At 48.4% G+C, this 17,819-nt stretch overlaps 4 long non-coding RNA genes across 6 annotated transcripts in view; 3 read left to right on the top strand and 1 right to left on the bottom strand.

Moving 5' to 3' along the window:
- The window catches only part of LOC147573051 (uncharacterized), a 133,815-nt gene extending 124,584 nt beyond the window's left edge, over positions 1-9,231 (top strand). For 2 of the 3 annotated variants that reach the window (XR_015245626.1, XR_015245627.1), the window contains exons 4-6: positions 4,551-4,610; positions 6,177-6,268; positions 8,835-9,231. This is a non-coding gene — a long non-coding RNA (uncharacterized LOC147573051). Of the gene's footprint in view, positions 1-4,550; positions 4,611-6,176; positions 6,269-6,881; positions 7,225-8,834 lie in introns of all 3 variants that reach the window. The other variant, XR_015245628.1, reaches the window with a different exon arrangement.
- A 1,794-nt stretch (positions 9,232-11,025) lies between these two features.
- On the top strand, positions 11,026-12,269 carry LOC147573050 (uncharacterized). The gene is made up of 2 exons (XR_015245625.1): positions 11,026-11,109; positions 11,690-12,269. It is a non-coding gene; the product is annotated as an uncharacterized LOC147573050 (long non-coding RNA).
- Positions 12,270-14,533: 2,264 nt separating this feature from the next.
- LOC147573049 (uncharacterized) lies at positions 14,534-17,319 on the bottom strand. The gene is made up of 3 exons (XR_015245624.1): positions 17,219-17,319; positions 16,824-16,935; positions 14,534-14,937 (listed from the first exon to the last, which is right to left on the bottom strand). It is a non-coding gene; the product is annotated as an uncharacterized LOC147573049 (long non-coding RNA).
- Positions 14,751-17,819, top strand: part of LOC147573048 (uncharacterized) — a 40,703-nt gene continuing 37,634 nt past the window's right edge. Inside the window, exon 1 of the long non-coding RNA XR_015245623.1 lies at positions 14,751-15,217. This is a non-coding gene — a long non-coding RNA (uncharacterized LOC147573048). The remainder of the gene's footprint in view (positions 15,218-17,819) is intronic.

Below are 17,819 nucleotides of genomic sequence, written 5' to 3'. Positions count from 1 at the left end.
GGGATAATGCATGGACGTTCTTTATCCGTTCGCAGTACCTCAGAGAGGCTGAACAAAGGACCCCCAAAGCGATACCTAGGTAAGGAATGACAACAGCACGTTATATATTATATACATTATAATGCGCTTTAATACAACCTAAACCAATTTTATTCTCAGATTGGCTCTTGACATTGATATTATGACCTTCCCGTTTTCCGAATGAGGAAGCCATCGCGCAGAGGATTTTAGTAATTTTCCAGAGTTGCCCCGTTAGGGCTCATCTACACCCAGGAATTCTTACTTTGAGAGCAGGGTTTCCTCTACATCAGCACAGTTCTGGAGAATCAAAGAGAAGTGAAAGGCTCCCAGGGAAGACGGTAGGAAGAAGTGAGGCTCACCTGCAGCCACCAAGAAACAGTTAAGAGGTCATAGCTACCCAAAGAGTTCAGCGCAGAGAGCAAGCAGGGGAATATTAGTTTCTTGAGAATGCTGAGAAACGTATTGAACCAGCGAAGCTGAGAGGGCAATAGCCCTATTAAATGACCTTTTCTCTCCTCTCACGTTCGCGCGCTGTGACCCAGACACAGCCGAATGGTTCGTGGATGTCCGCCTGGCAGTTTGCAGATACATACCTGGCCATCAACCCTGCTCCGTAAACCCCCATAACTGGGCAAGGTCAGACTAGAAAGGGAGGAATTTCAAGGATGCCCAAGCGACCCTTTGTACATTATTCACAGTCACTACGTCCAGCTTCACGTATGGATTTTTCTAAGGCATTCTAAGGAGATCTTCACTCCCCGAAATTTAGGTGCTGGACCTCCTCCATGTTACAGGGTCTTTAGATATTGTTGGATATCAACGATCAGCGAAGTCGAGGGTCCTTTTATATATGATGGCTCAGAGGGATTGCGCTCTGTTCTCAGATTCCCCCCACCCCTAAGTGGTAGCATGGCATTTCACGCCCGCCTGCGAATTCACTTTTCATAGATGGAAGGGCAGGGGTTGACGCGCCGAATCCATTAGCGATGGTGCTGAGAGGTGGTAGCTCCTTAAGACGTGTCAGGCACAGGCTTCAGGGCCTGGTGCGAATTGTGACTCTCTGCTTCCTGGCTGGGACTTTGGGCAAGTGCATGAACCCTCTAAAGCTTCGCCCGAGAAATAGTGATACCGGGTTCGTAAGGTTCTTCTAAATATGAAACGATTAATGTACCGCATCTGTCCTTAATCACCTAGCATCCCGTCACCTAAGCCACCAAACTGGCAGTCAGGATTCAGGCCGAGGAACCCAAGCTCTCTGGCGTCACAGTGGTTGGTCATCATGAGCACGAAGTATGAGCGGGGCTGGGAAGGTTTTCAGAGACGGGCTGGAGAGCGCGGTTACAATGCACGTGGCTTCTTAATACATCAATGGCTCATTTATAGCGCTTTTGCTAAATGCCAACACTTTCCTAAATACTTTATATGTAGTGACTTTTTTTTTTCACCTTCACAGCGATCCTATGAGGTGGGAGCCATTGTTAGCTCTGTTTCAGAGGTGAGGCACTGGCCCATGGGGATGAAAAGTGACACAAGTGGAGTCAAGCAGTGTCGTTTAGGAATCTACTAACCTACCATGTACCAACCATCATACTGAATTGCACCTACAATACTCACTAGAGCAGAATTTCTTAACTCCGGCACCATTGACATCTCGGGGCAGATAATTCTTCACTGCGGGGGCTGCCCTGTGCATTAGGATGCTTAGCAGCATCTCTGGTCTCTACCCGCTAGATGCCGGTAGCACTACCCTCCCGCCCGTTGCGATAACTATAAACGTCTCCAAACGTTATCACGTATTTCCTGGCGGTGGGGGTGCGTGCAAAATTGGCCTTTGTCTATTGGCCCTGCCATAGGGTGGCGCCCTCTCCCACAGACTCTGGGTTAAGTCACGTGACTGTTTCCAGCAATGGGATACTAACAGGCTGGATGCACGCAGAGATTCGAAAAGTCCTCATCCACCAGGACCTGTCTTTTTGCTCCTCTTGGAAACCTGGGTTATCATGTGAACCAGCCCAGGCCAGCCTGCCAGACGATGAGATATTCATAGCTCGGCTGCCCCTGGCTGTCCTCGCTGACAGCCTGCCAATCCCAAACAGCTGGCAGCTGACCCTGGATGGATGAATGAGCTCCTCTAAGACCGGAAGAATTGCCCAGATGAGCATAACCCCAACTGCCAGCTCATACCCATGAATTAAGAAATGGCGGTTGCTTTAAGCCACCGTGTTTTGGAGTATTTTATCGAGGATACAGAAAAGGCTACGTTGGAACAATTCCCTTCTACGGATGAGGACGCGCGGGTTCCAAGAGGTTGAATCCGTTTCTGTGGCCACGCAGCCAGCACGTGATAGCACCGGGAAACAAGCTACTTCATCCCAGGTTCACAGTACTCGGGCATAAGTTGGGGAGACACGTTTGGTGGGACGAAGGACAGGAGTTAAACGAGACAAGGAGGGCAGAGTAGCTGGGGCAAGGCTCAGCTGGAGTTGAGGAAAGCCCTGGTGAGGGGGGTGCTCAGTTTCATGCTGTTCGTTTTCCATTTAGTTATCGGGAAGGTCCTTTGAATGAGAGAGTCCTGTGGGGGCTGTCTTCACTGGTAGCAAGAGCCACGTCTGAGGTCATTGTTCCTCAGGAGGAAGGGGTTTGCAGATCTGAGGCAGGAAAAAAGGAAGGCACGGGGGAGCTGGTGTGGACCCAAGAATTCATCGAGGAAACTCCATGTGATTCCCTGTTAGCACTGCTGAAACTTTGCCTCCTGCCACCATTTGTTAAATTTCACCTGCCCCAGCGTGTTAGGGCTCCTGAACTTCTCCCCTCCCAAACAACAGAACCTCTCCCAGCTTCCATTTTGGGGGTACTTTGGGAGATGGCAAGTCTACTCCCAGTCCTGGCATTTGCCCTGTGCTCTGCCACCTTTAAAGAGTGGACATACTCCTCTTGCTGAGCGTCCCTACACCTGATCAGGTGGCTGGTACCAGTGTGCGTGGTCGTTCTAAGATGTTATGCACGTGGCGGCGTTGTCCCTTCTTTCTCTTCTGCAGTGAATCCCAGGCCCCTGCTTACATAGGATGGGATCCAACTGTTTGGTCCTCTCTCTTTTTGATTCCACCCTCCCGTCTGGATCTGTTCATAGTAAGCGCTCAACAAATACTCGGTGCACTCATTTGCTTCCGTACATACTTGATTGAAAGACCCAAGACTTAGGTTAGAACGTAACGGTGGGGTGGAGGCATCTTAGGAGGCCATTTTGGTATCTCACTGTCGGAAAGTAGGCTCGTTTCCCGGATTTCGTGCAGACCTCAATTTTAACTCAATATATTACATTGCCCCGTAATTCTTTATGTGTCTGTGTCTCTTCCAGACTATTTAGTTCCCTGAGTCTTTCAAATGGTATCTTTCTGATTTTGAATCCTTATTATCGAACCCAGGATCTAGACAGTGTAATATAGATAAATAAGAAGTATTTCTTGAACGAAGAAGTCTGCGTTTCCATCCAGGCCCCCTCCATCCTACTTGTATGGCATTGAGAAGGAAATCTTTCTAAGACTTATTTTTCTCAACTAGATGCTGACGATAATCATGCCTGCCTGACAGGGTTCTTGTAAGAATGAAATGAAACAAAATATATAGAAGTCCCTGAGACTTTTGTAAACATTGAAAGAACATTATTTCCCTTCTTTTCACGTTAACCCATGTACAGAGGGGGGATGGGCACAGTGTTGTGTGGAAGGTACCAGATCATTGGGCTGGATCTTCTGCAATTTTACTCCAGATCTGCCTCATTTACATGCATCCATTCCCTCCAATAAGTGACTCGAGGGCCTGGTTTTCTCTTTTTGTTCTGTCAAGCACCAGCCTTCCCCAGGTGGTGTCTCTGCGATTAATGGCTACAGAAACACGAGGGCCGGGGCAGGCTGGTTTTTCTTGGCTTCTTTTTTGAGTTTGTAATCTTAGCTGTCATCCCCTTGGCTCCGAAGATTATTAAGCATTCCACAAGGAAGGCATTCTCTTTAAAATGGTTCTGAAACAGCCATGATTGAGGAAAGCCACTTCCCCTGCATTGCACAACCCCCCAAACCTCCCCCCGCCCTCTCGCCCGATATCTAGCCAAGAGTCATCCGTGACCTTGGCAAAGAGGAGGCATCTTGCCTCTTTCCAAGCTCAATTATCAGGAGATAACCTCTGTGAGTTGGTTAAATAGGATTTCTCTTTCTTTTCCATTCTTTTTTTTTTTTTCTTTAGCTCCACAGCAAAAGGCCTTGCTGGATACGGCAAGGACAAATATGTACGATGTTCGAGGCGAGCTTTCAGTTTTGTTGGGGAGAGAGATTGCGCATCAACCCGGAGATGTGTACACTCTGCCTTTGCACAGAGAACTTCAAAAATTGCTCTCCAGAGATTTGCTCAAAGGCTGCGAGGCCTGTTGGTTAACGTATAATGTACCATGTGCTTTTCTTCTTATAAATATTTTAACTCTTCTTTCGCTCTGGATCCCTTGTTTCAAAGCCAGATTTCTTTTCCTTTCTTCCTAGAATTGTGCCTTCTCCCCAGCACCCCAAGCCGTTTTCCTCCTGCCCAAGGCTTGCATTCAGGTAAGTGAAACCAGCCTTCCTCTCTCTGCCCTCGCAGCCTCTTTCCACTGGGCAGCTGTTTGCGCTTTGAGGGAATTCTTCCATTTTAGTTTATGTTTTTATGCCACCTGCCACCCACCCCCAATGCTCAGGTCTTAAGCCCCTTTTTTTTATCTGAGAGTAATGTATATTATTTCTTCCTGTTGTGTTTGTGCTTTTATAGAATGTTAATTCAACCGACATTGATCGATGCTCTCTCCAGATCAACCTCTGTGCTAAGAGATGGTGACGTGTGGGAAGTTTTTTCCAGGAAGAACTCACAATCTGCAAATATGATGTTCTAAAAATTATCTATCTATCTATCTATCTATCTATCTATCTATCTATCTATCATCTATCACCTATCTATGTATCAATTATTTATCAATCATTATCTATCTACCTACCTATCAATTATCTATCTATCTATCCATCTATCCTATAGATACCTGTGTAGATCTCTCCCTATATCTGTCTAGATCTATCTACCTAGATAGAAAGATAGATAGAAATAAAGACATTGATACAGATTTACAGATAGATAGGTAGGTAGGTAGGTAGGTAGGTAGATAGATAGATACTGTGCAAGGAAGCATAGAGAAAATCTAATAGAACTTTGCTCAAGACGTTGAGTAAGGGGATCATGAAAACCTTTTCTTTAGAGCTCTGTATGAATGTATGAATAGTTGATAGGTTTTATTCAGCTGTATTTGCAGAGGAAAGATATTCCAAGCAGAAGAAATAACATACAAATAGTTATAGAAACTTGTAAGAATGTAGCCTGTGATGTTGGAGACGAATGGGAATGTGGCGTGGCTGAAGACCGGAGGAGATGATGATAAATCGAGCTGGCCAGATAACCAGGGCTCACACGGGGTCCTTCACATCAGACTGAAGAATAGAGCTTGCGCCTCGCCCTGTGGATTGTGAGGGGCTGTTGCGGGGTTTTGCCGTCGCGTAACCTGTTCAAATTAGGAAATTACTGTAAATGACAGTGAAGAATGGATAAATTCAATAAGAAATTGGGGCAAGTTATTCCTTATCCTTTCCATTTGCCAAATCCTGGCCAAAATTTCCAACAAGTTCTTGAGAACAGGCCAGCGCAAAATCAACCAGCCCACGTCCCAGAATCCCCCAGATCAAATGCAGACTACACTCCTCGTGAAAAGCCAGCAGCCCACCGTCACCAGCTCAGGACTGAACCAAGCGCACAGGTTGACTCCCAGGACCCGAGAGCCTTTATCCTGTTGACGTTCTGGCCTTGTGATCCTGCTGTTATTTCCACCTCACTCACTCTGATTCTTGGTTACCATCACATCGCAGTGATCTCTAACTGAAGACAAGACTTTTAATTCTTTGTTTCCCCAAATATTGTTATTGAAGTCCAGGAAATGTTGTTCAGGACTATCTCCTATCAGCCGGTATTTAGGTGAGGGCTTCGGTTCTCCCAGGAAGACAGGGTTACCCCCTCCTCTGGATACCCACAGTGTTTTCTGCATACGAAAGTTACAGGATTTACCATAATGTGCTCGTGGTTATGTCTTCGAGAGGCAGCACAGCGTCGTGATGAAGAACGCATCTAGAACCGGAAAGCGTGGCTTTGAACCTGGGTTGTCCTTTACTGTCTGGAGTGAGCTTGAGTAAGTACCTTACCCTTTGCCATAGCTTCCTTATCTGAACAATGAAAATGCTGTTACCTAACGTATGAAGTTTGTCGTGAGGAGATGATGAGGCCCTGTGTGTGAAGCACTTAGAACAGCAACAAACACACGATAAGCACTGGCAAAAGTTGTCATTATTTCTTGAGTTGTCGGACTCTTCTAGTGCTTCCTGATCTCTGCCACGTGATGGTACACATGAACAATGGTGTGATTTCAAGGGCACATTGGGAGCAATGGAGGAGCCTGCCATGTGCTTTGACCACATGGAGGGACTTACCCACCCCGAGACCCTCCTGGCTGCCCCAGTGGCTGATGGGATTAAACTTTCTGCACACCTGCCACCGATTTGTGGGAGATTCTGACCTGGCAGACTGTGTTTATCAAGCCGGAGATGGAGATGAATGTTATTATCTTTGTATCCCATGTGCCTGGCACAATTTTTGTCAGAGTGCAGGTTCCTAATACATATTTCAACAAATTATGAAGGGAAGGCAAGGCGACCCTTCCTCTCTTTGCCACCTAAGGTGACGAGCTCTTCTCGTGGGAAGACCGTGTTCACTAGCTATATCTGTCTTTGTTATTTTCTGCCCAGGTCATGCATTTTGACATTCTAAAGTTACTGTCACTTCTGCAAAATTACTTTGGGAGAAGGGACAAGAAGGGCATCTTGGAAGATACATTGTTCCTGAGTACTTGGGGAGGTTGGAGGTCAGCAGAGTGTTTTTGCTCGGACCGCCGGGAAACGCGTGGTCATTCACAGGCTCTGAATCAGTCCCACTGGGCGGAAATGTTTATTTTTTAACAAGTGGCCCATTTGGTGGTGCATCCTTCAAAATGGAGAGAGGGAAGCCATTCTGTTCAGCTGTGGCAAGAAGCCAAAAGTAGGGCAAGAAGTTCTTGGAGTGAAAATCTTCACGGGAACCATACGCCTAGAGGTAAGAATGGATCCCAGATTCTAGTCTAGATAAGAAACTAAATCTTACTAATCGGTAGACTCCACTTTCTAAACTGTTCATTGGGAGATCGCAGTTCAAGATAGCTCAAGGAATTGAAATGGCCAAATAGATGTTGAAAAAAATGTTTTTAATGTTTATTTATTTTGAGAGAGAGAGAGAGAGAGTACAAGTAGGGGAGGGGCAGAAAGAGAGGGAGTGCGTCACAGAACCCGAAGCAGGCTCCGAGCTGTCAGCACGGAGCCCGACACAGAGCTCGAATCCACGAACCACAAGATTATGACCTGAGCTGAAGTCTGACGCTCAACTGAACTGAGCCACCCAGGCACCCCATCTAATAAGTGTTTTAAAAAATGGGAGAAAATCTCTGTAACAGGAATCAAGGAAAAATGCTATTCGTGCTATTCATATGCTCAGATAAGGGCTTTCTACAAGACAGAGCAATGGTTCCCCAAATTTGTACCTTATCCAAATGACAAATTTAAAGCACCTTACTTTCTCCAGTATTCAAAACATTTTATTTATTTTAATCTTATCAAAAATTGCAAGAACAGTACCAAAAAAATGCCTGTATGCTCTTTATTCAAATTCACCTGTATCTTTGAAAAATAAAGATCACTTATTTTGAGCTGTAAGTGATTAATTTCTGTGTCCAAAGGCATCTGGTTGTCTTTTGCACAGAACTCTTTGCCGTCGGATTTCGCAGTTGGTGGTAAGGAACTGAAACGCTCAGGCCTTAGGGCCTCCCTTTATCCATGAAATTGCAGAAGAAGCCGGCTGGGTGAGGAAGCTGCTGAAGGAGTCAGAAACCCTGACGCAGACTTTTTCCTTTGCCAGTAGAGATGCCTGGTTCGAAAGAGGGATCGATTGATCTGTTTAAATTCCCAGGGAGTGGAGGTGACAGAAGGCATCACGATTCATTGGCTAGACATACCTGCTCTAGCTGCCAGGCCACAGTTGTCAATCCAAAGCACTTCTGAAAATGAGGCCAGAACCCACGTTAATGAAGCCTGATTGCCTCAGAATTATTGTTGGATTAATTAGCAGCTTTGCCAGTAGGTCCATTTGTCCAGGGTCAGTAACAATTTATGGGGAGTCACATTTAAATACTTTCATTCAATTCAACCAGCATTTCCTGTCCCCACACAGCACAGAGCCCCGGACAGGCCCAGTACAAGCAAAGGAACTAAACTAAGCATCAGATGGCGGGTTCTAGGGTCCCCTGTGCCATAATGTTCTGAGCGGAGAGAAGGGAGAGGGCCAAGGATTGCCATAGAGAAGGCTTACGGAAGAAAATCTTCACATGGCTGACTCACTAAATCCAAGGGAAACAAAATGAATTTCAGAGCAATACTAGTCAAAACTGATATCTAGCTATCTGTATTAGGCAGTATCCTTTTTTTATTATTGTTTTATATTAGATAGAAGTTATTGTCAAATTGGCTTTCATACAATACCCAGTGCTCATCCCGACAGGTGCCCTCCTCAATGCCCATCATCCACTTTCTCCTCTCCCCCACCCCCCTCAGTTTGTTCTCAGAATTTAAGAGTCTTTTCTATATAGACAATATCCTTTTGATTGCAATTGACAGAAACCCAACACCAACCAGCTGAAACATCAAGTACAAAGATCAAAACAACAAACAAAGGACATGTAATGACTTCTGTAACGGCAACATTCGATGGATTATCTCACATCAGGAATGGCTGGATCCAGGTGTCCAAATGATCCAGGTGCTTTGTGTTCTTCTATATATGGTTCCTTCTCAGGCCTTCTTATCATCATAGTTTGAGTTAACCTACCACCACTCCCACCACTAAAAGCAGACTCTGGGGGCGCCTGGGTGGCTCAGTCCGTTAAGCCTCCAACATCTGCTCAGGTCATGATCTCATAGTTGGTGGGTTCAAGCCCGTCATCGGGCTTCGTGCTGACAGCTTGGAGCCTGGAGCCTGCTTCGGATTCTGTGTCTCCTTCTCTCTCTGCCCCTCCCCCACTCGTGCTCTGTTTCTCTCTCTCTCAAAAATAAATTAAAAAAAAAAAATCAGACTCTGGTGCAGGTAGTTTATTTGGGAGATGTAGTGACCATGCAAATGCACCACTCAGATCCGATGCTGCAGGAAGTACAGTTGCATCAGGATACACTTCCTGATCCACCATCACGTGCACGTGAAAGCCACGCTTCCCATGGGCTGCTCCCAGAAATGCCTGAGCACAGTCAGGCCACTGAAACCGGCCCACGCGTGTGGTAGATGCGGGACTCCCCTGACAGATGGCTTTGGCTGGAGAGCCCCTCCTTGGCCTGGCCAAACTTGTCTTGGACCTGCACCGCTGCCCATGGCTGCCTGCCTGGTTACCCCCTCCATCCTTCTCCCCTTCTCTCCCCTTTGCAGAACGAGACCCGCCTTCGCCAGCTCCTCCCCTGTTTGCCTTTACAAATACTTCTCCCAATAAACTCCTTGCATGTCTGATCTCATCTGGGCACCTGCTTCTCGGGGGCACCGAACTAACCCAGGAGGTGACCCCAGGAAGTGATAGAGTAGGCAGTTAGTTAGAGGTGAGCCGGAGGCAAGGGCAGTGATAAGTAGGTTACACATTAGAAGCTTGGGGGCACAGCATCCTGACTTTGTGGCTCTCAACATCCTGGCCTGATGGCTTCCAGCACCGCGGGATTGACAGACCAAGAGCTACAGGTGCAGAACACGCTCTCTTCTCTTCACCTCTGCCCTGCGGTAACCCCTAGACTCTTTATGATGCATCTGCATTGTGGTTTTACCCTCGCCGCCCGGCCCCCCAATGGAAGAAGGCTACCACGTCGGTTCTGGTACAAACCTTAAAGGGTCAAAAACTCCCCCTCCTGACCAGGGGGAGGAGTCCCCCAAATGATTGGAAGCAGCCTCTATTAGAGACCACCATGTCACCATGGCCATGACCCAAGACCCCTGCAGCCACAGGGCCGTTTCCACCTCTGGGCCTGCCCACCCTCCCGTCCTGAGAGCGTACTGTCCTTAACAAACTGCCGTATGCTAGCTGCTTTCCTCCCGGCTGTCTTTACGGGAACACAGATCCCTCCGCAAACCTTTTCTTGGGGAATCCAATAACCCAGACCTCCCTACACACAGCGCAGACTCTCCTGCCGGCAAGAGAAGCACAAGGGAGGAAACGGGGGAGGTGGGGCTGAGGTGGGAGAAACGGCGATCCACGAGGCACTGGTGAGCCGGTGACCACTGTAGGGGAGTCACCCTGGGATGTTCTTAGAGACCGCGTAGGGCGCGCTCCAGACCATCCCATCAGAGAGCATCCCATCAGAGAGCAGGGGCACCCTAGCGTTAATCCGCTGCTTTCCGTTTCCTGTTGGCGAAGGTTGTCTGAGTGTATCAGCTCTCTCTCACTGCAAGCTTGAGAGGAGGGTCCTGGGCGCCAGCGGAAGCCTTCAGGCAGAGAACAAGAGAAGCAGGTGCCTGAGCTGGGAACAGCCTGGCACCGCCGTAGCCGAACTCAGGTGGGCGCGGCGTCCGCAGCTTCTGCTACACTCGGGATGAACACAGCAGCTTGCAATCCCCGGTAGGATAACCATTCCAGAGAACGCTTCTTTCTCAGGAATTTCAGGCCCAGCCTTCTGATTGGCCAGGCTCGTGTCACATGACCACCCGTGAGCCAATCACTGTGCCTGCGGAAACGGAGTGTCTCGTCACCCTGGAAGGTACCACCCGGCCACTTCGCTGCCTCGCACGTGACAAGAATTGCGCCGGCGTGCCTCCCTGCAACATGGGGGGGCCTCTAAACCCCCCCCCCCACCGCCACCGGCTGACGGCTTGGAAGATGGAGGAAGATTCTAGATGGCAACACTACCCGTGTCCACTGAGGAGGTAAGTGCATGCAAGCTGGTGCCTGCAGACCTCGGTGTCCCATGCATTCTCCGGTGTCACCAGTTCACCCCAAAGCACGCTGGATGCAATTACCGGATGTCACTTCCTGGTGGGGAAGCATCGCTTTGCTACCCTCCATGCTGAGCTTTCCTTGGCTGAGCCTTCAATGGCGGGGTCCTCGCTGGCTCAGTGCACGGGGGAGCCGGAGACCGCCAGGACCGCCTGCCTCCTCACTCCTGGACCCCCTTCCTCGCCAGCCCTGGAAGCGAGCCGGCAGCCTCGGAGACGTGCTGCGACAGCTTTAAACACTTCTTTTTTCAGCCACGGGCCCAGGCCATGTTTGTGTTCGGTTCGGGAGGTGGCCTCTGCCCCACGGCCCTGCGGTGGGGAAACAGGAGAGGTGTACAATTAGCGATTAACAGCTTTATCTCTCCTCCCATGTAAGAGACATAATTAGGCGCTTCCATCTGTTCCCGATACCTGCTGGAGTCAGCCATTCACACCTCAGCCAGATATTACGGTGAGTAGGAGGGCCCGAAAAGGAAACATTTCAAAAATAACTCACGTTTTGTTGTTTCAGACATCCTGCCCCTACGGAGTGGGTCTCCAGCTTTGCTTCCCCCAGATGTACACAATTTGCTACGTGCTGGCAAGGAAAGGTGCGAGCTAACGAATATGGAAGCTGATGGCACATGATTTTCCCAGGCACCGAGAGCTTCCGTTTAAAGAGACCAGGCTTGGTGTGCAAGATACCCGTATGCCGACTAGTGGGGTGCTGTCCCGGTTGGGGCCGTGGCACGGAGTAGGTGTTGGGCGCACACACTGAGACGGGAAATATTTTCGGAGCCAGAGTCCAAATTTGGAAGGACCACCGGGAGCCTCTGCGGCCGCCAGGGTAAGTGACCGGCCGAAGGTCACACAGCCAAGGAAGACGAGCCGGGGTTTTGCATCTAAGTCTGTCGAACTCCAAAGCCTGTTTTCCTGGTCATGGTACCTCACTGCCGCCGAATCAAGTTTGGGGGACATCAAGGTCTCATGAGGATAAGGCAAATCCAGGCCAGCTTTCGTTTTTCAAGGCCAAAACAGCCATGCAAAAATTTGGCATTTAAAAAGAATGTTCCCACCTACATAAGTAATGCTTTTAACGTAAAAAGGTACAATGCGGTGTCGTTGGGTTATTCACAAGGTAATTACAGGACTCCTAAAATATTAATTCAGAGTGCTACCAGAGTCAGAGCCTTAATGAGGCCCCTGTGTTCGACAGGGGCTCCACAGGAAGGTGATAGAATAGCGTTATTCAAGGAAGGCTTATTTACGAAGGGATTCTTTGCAGATGTGCTGATGTAGGAGAACCACAATAGACAGTGCAGTAATTTGGGCTGGTGGCAGCCAGTTGTCACCACCTCTAGGCTCCAAGGGACACATGGAAGGAGGCAGAGCTGTGTAGAGCAAGCCACCTCATCTGCACCCTGTTGTCAGGGGCAACAGCTGTGCCAAGGTGACCTCGAAGGGCGGGATCCAGGGGATAAATGACCGGGCCTCCCTGTCCTTCCTCTCTCTGACTTCCTGCCAGGAATCCCCACGGGCAGAACTCAGCTTGGAAAGCTGAGTGCACGGGCAGGGCTGGGACTAGGGCCAGGCAAGCGAGGTATCCGGAGATCCACACGAAGGAAGGCCTCACTCTCAGGGCCGTGCAAGTGTAGGATCGGGGCCTGGGACCGAGGGTCTCCCTAAAATTTGCACCTTCACTGTCTTGTTCAGCTCTCCCTGGTCCTGGCCATAGGCTTGAGAGTCTGTAGTGAGGTATGTACAGCTTAGCCTCTTGCAGTGGTGGTGAGGGGGAAGAGGGGAGAGGGAGTCCCAAGCAGCATGAGGAAGAAATCCAGCACAGGGAATGTTGCAAATTCTATGGTAAACAGTTTTAATTTTAAAGGTAAAATTTTAACTTCAAGGTAAAAAATATCATTGCACCATATCTACTTATGTCTCAGACTGTGTATATTAACCTTATTTGGAGAGAAAGTCAAAAGCCGAAATATGAGACCCTGGGATTAACCTTGACAGACCTAGGGGTGCCTGGGTGGCTCAGTCAGTTAAGCGTCAGACTCCGGCTCAGGTCATGATCTCGCGGTTTGTGGGTTCGAGCCCCACGTCGGGCTCTGTACTGGCAGCTCAGAGCCTGGAGCCTGCTTCGGATTCTGTGTCTCCCTCTCTCTCTGCCCTTTCCCTGCTCACATGCATTCTCTCTCTCTCTCTCAAAAAAAAAAAAAAAAAAAATTACAAAATAGTTTTTAAAAATCTTGACGGACCTCAATCGATTGTGAGTTATCAGAAAGTGACTCACTTCCCTTCCGGGACCCAGGCAGCTAGAGGTAAGAGAGACCCCCACAGAACACCCCTGTGTGGCTTGTGTCCTCTGCAGGCCTTTTCCCCTTCTCGTGTGGCTCTCAGAACATATTTATCTTCCCCTTTCAACCCAGCTCAGTCACGGGCTCTCAACAGGCTTTAGTTCCTGCTCTTTTCAGCCACGCTTTGCCCCTGAGTCATTGCAGATAATCAGCTTTACCTACAGACGTCACTGGGGGCAAGGGCCTTAATTCTCCTGATGAACCACTTCCCGCCCACTGTTTTTTGTCTGCCCCTCATTAGGGCTATTCTACACTTTTAAGTTGTTTTTATGCTTTGTCATCACGCTGGCGGGGTGGGGGTGGGGGGCCCTTTCAGCATCACCAGCTGTCACCACGGGTACCGGGATTCGAGACCATCTCACTGTCCTACGGCGTAGGTAAGGACAGAGTCTTTGTCAGTGGAAGGAAACAGCAGGAGAAGTCGGGGTCCCCCTGTCCTCTCCTCAACCTGTGGAGAAGTGTACGGGGCCAGATGGTTCTAGACTTGCCATGTGAGCTTACGCTCTGGGGGACGGATCCATTCCCTTGCCCTTTCCTGTTTTCGGAAGGCAGACGCATCAGTGTGGGGGGAATGAACAGACTAATGAAGTCCAGCCGTTGGCAAGAGTTTGTCCGGCAAGGCCAGCTCTCGCGCTTGAAGACCTTGGGGCCCGTGCAAAGTTGCAGTATCTTCTGGCGAGGTTGGGCAAGACCCGACTGGAGACCGGGGAATCTGATTACCCTTACAGCCAGGGTAAGCTGTTGGGACACATTGGCTCTTTGCAACACCCCCCGCCCCCCATCATAGATTATTTAATGTACACCTGTAATGGACCATTATTTGAAAACAGGCATACGTACAGAGCAGGGATACTGAGACGCAGCAATTCATGAGGAACAAGAATCCGATAATAAATCAGCAAATTCACCCGAGGCTGACCTTCCCCAGATTTGAGAGTGGCATTCATCCGATAAAAGTCTTACAGGGAGCGCTTCAAAACTAAAGTAAAAAACAGAACGTATAGCAACAATTATACACAATTTTGCTTTGCATTTATTGGGAGTAATGACTCTCCACACCTGCAATGTGTTATTTGCAGAGAGATGTGCTTGCAAATATCAGCCGGAAACCTTTTCTTACATCTTGTCATTTAGAACAACAATTATATGTTTAAAAAAAATCAGCACAGAATTTAGCATTCTAAACATCAGCTCATAAAGGGAGGTTGTTTTGTCTTTTTCTTTTTTTTTTATGCCTTGCAACATATAGTAAAACTCTGTCCTGAAACCGACTCATGTTTTTTGTTCTCTGTTTCATAAATAATTTAAGGTAAATCCACCAGCTTTCCATCACATGTTAAGTGGGGACAAGTCAAAACTTGTCTTAATATGATGAAGGATGTTGCACGATCTTTGTAGCATACTGTTCAATGAGACGGTTCTACAATAGAATATGGTTTAAAGAAAGAAGTCACTTATTTATCAATGCTGAAATGATTAAAAACTCCCTACGGGCTTACAGTAGTATATTCACTTACAGGAAGGATTCATGAGTCAAAGGAGAAGAAGCCGGTGGACTAGATGTTAGCTCTTCGTATTTGAACAAGTCGCTTAAGCTGTCTGATCTTCAGTTTCCTTCATCTTGAAAAATCGGAAAGTGGCATCTACTTGGTGGGTTTTGAGGACTTGCCCAAGGTCATACAGCCAAGAAGATGAGCCAGGTACAGAATAGTTTATCCATTGAACACATTCCTTTTACTTATTTTTTATTTTTTAAATGTTTATTTATTTTTGAGAGAGAGACAGATAGACAGACAGATGGAGCATGAGTAGGGAAGGGGCAGAGAGAGAGGGAGACACAGAATCTGAAGAAGGCTCCGGGCTCTGAGCTGTCAGCACAGAGCCCGACGCGGGGTCTGAACTCGTGAACTGTGAGATCATGACCTGAACCAAAGTGAGATGCTTAACTGACTGAGCCACCTAGGTGCCCCTAACACATTCTTTTTACTTATTTTGAGAGAGAATGGGGGGGGGAGGTGCAGAGGGAGAAGGAGCGAGCGAGTAGGAGAGGGACAGAGAGAATCTCAAGCAGGCTCTTCACTGTCAGTGTGGAGTCTGATGTGGGGCTTGAACTCACAAACCGTGAGATCATGGCCTGAGCCGAAATCGAGAGTCAGTCGCTTAACCACAGGTGCTCCGAACACATTTCTCGAGCCCCTACAATGTGTCAGGCTGAGTAAAAAAGAAAGGATGTAAAGTAACCTCAACACTGTAGTGTCAGATCAAAGATTCCAACACAGTGTGAAGTGTGATAATTAAGCATTTCTTTCTGCCTCATTGATAAGGGAAGTGAGATTTCCCTCATATCCCTGAACTAATATTAGGAACTAATATTTGTGGAATGCTTCTTAGGTGCCTGGAGTTGTATTGAATGCTTCCTTCCACTGTTACTTAGTGCTCACAACAAACCCACCAAGTGGTCACTAGAATTATCTACCGATGAAGAAATGGAAACCCAGAGAAATTAAGTAACGAGTCAGGGGTAAAGGTGGGTACTGAACCCTGAAAGCTTGCTTTCAGAGCCCACACATTTAACCACCACACATTGGCCAGGAACAATCTTAAAAGCTAAGAAAATTGATATTCAGGGTGAAGATTATCATCTTGATTCAGGAATAAGGCTCCAAAAGAGTGTGATGAGGTTGATCTGTTCTGCAAAACTGGTTAAGAACTTGACTATGGCAGGGAGGCCAGAACAGGATGAAAGGAGTTTGAGAGGGAGAGGCAATGTTGCTGTTCACGGGCTAATATTTTATGGTAAAGATCAGAAGAAATTCCATGAAAGGAATACAAGTAGGAGGGGCAGAGAGGAAGGAGTTGCTATTTCAAGAGTAACAGTCCAGGGACGCCTGGGTGGCTCAGTCAGTTGAGCGTCTGACTTCGACTCAGGTCACGATCTCACGGTTTGTGGGTTCGAGCCCCACGTCAGGCTCTGTGCTGACAGCTTGGAATCTGGAACCTGCTTCCGATTCTGTCTCCCTCTCTCTGCCCCTCCCCAACTTGTGCGCCCAAGCGTGCCCTGTCTCTCTCTCTCTCTCTCTCTCTCTCTCTCTCTCTCTGTCTCTGTTTCAGAAATAAATAAATAAACTTAAAAAGAAAAAATGACAGCTGAGGAGGTAGCTTAGTCAATGTAAGTAATAGCAGGCAGCTCACGGAGCTTTTCCCCAACACTGACGTGCGAGAACAGAAACATAAGGATACCCCCACTTTGATGTTGGGAATTGGATACAGGGTTGGCGTGTACAGGTAAAATTAGGAGTGTCTTACCTGGGAGGATGTTCTGGCAGAGAGGTAATTCCCAGGTAACTGAGCGCACGCCTCCTGGGGTGAGTCTGGTCGAAACCATTGGTTTCTGCAGAACTGGCTGAGTCAGATGTACCTGAATAGATGAGCTTGCGGTTGCTTCCTGCCATAGTCCCCAGAGCACATGACGGCGGCACCCTGGCCTCTCACCCCCCACCACCTGAAGGATGGAGGCGTTGTGGAGGAGGAGTGACCCCGGGAGGAAATGGCATCCCCAGCGAGGCAAATAGGGGTGCCCTTTTAAGGAGAGCCATTCGGCAGCTCACGTGGCTTCGAGAAGCAGGGGGGCGGCAACTTCGCGTGTAGCACTAACTGAGCTGGGCCAGGCTGGACTCGGTCAGGCGCCTGAGTCCGCGTACCTGGCCTCTTTTTCCTCACTGCCGGGGTCCTCAGCAGAGTTGTGAAGTTGATGATGCCTCCGCAGCCGTTGGAAGGAACGCATATTAACCAGGAATCTTGCTGTTCGGAGCGACAGAATCACCAGCTCAAACTGGCGTCCGTTGGAAAAGGCGGGGTGGGGGCGGATTTCTGGACTCCCTGGCCAAGTCCTTTGGGTCTACGAGTTAAAGGTCCGGGGATTTAGACAGTATTGTCAGGTTTTTCTCTCTCCTTTTCTGTCTCCTTTCTTTTTCTCTGTATTGTATTGTATCTCCTTTCTATTTCTCTGCCTCTGTATTTGAAGCAGTCTCTCCCCAATTAGCCATAAAGACAGACGTGCGTGGCTTCAGAATTGCACGGCCCTTGGTACCTAAGATCTTGGAAGGAAGGAAAGAATCTCTGTGGATCGGGATTGGCCAGACGCCCACCTGTGGGAATAACCACTGTTTGACGAGGTAAGATATGCCAGTTGGAGAGCCTGCGTCAGGAGAGGCAGAGCCCCATGCGTAGCTCATAGCCCAGTAGCTGGGGAGAGCAGCAGAGCAAGTGACGGGCTTGCCAATGCTGGGCTGACATGTGTCC

The sequence above is a fragment of the Puma concolor genome, chromosome E3 (genome assembly GCF_028749965.1).
Source record: "Puma concolor isolate L17-30 chromosome E3, mPumCon1.1.hap2, whole genome shotgun sequence".
In the NCBI taxonomy this organism is placed as follows: domain Eukaryota; kingdom Metazoa; phylum Chordata; class Mammalia; order Carnivora; family Felidae; genus Puma; species Puma concolor.
The sequence above is the reverse complement of the archived record's forward strand: the minus strand, read 5'-3'. Positions and strand labels throughout refer to the sequence as shown.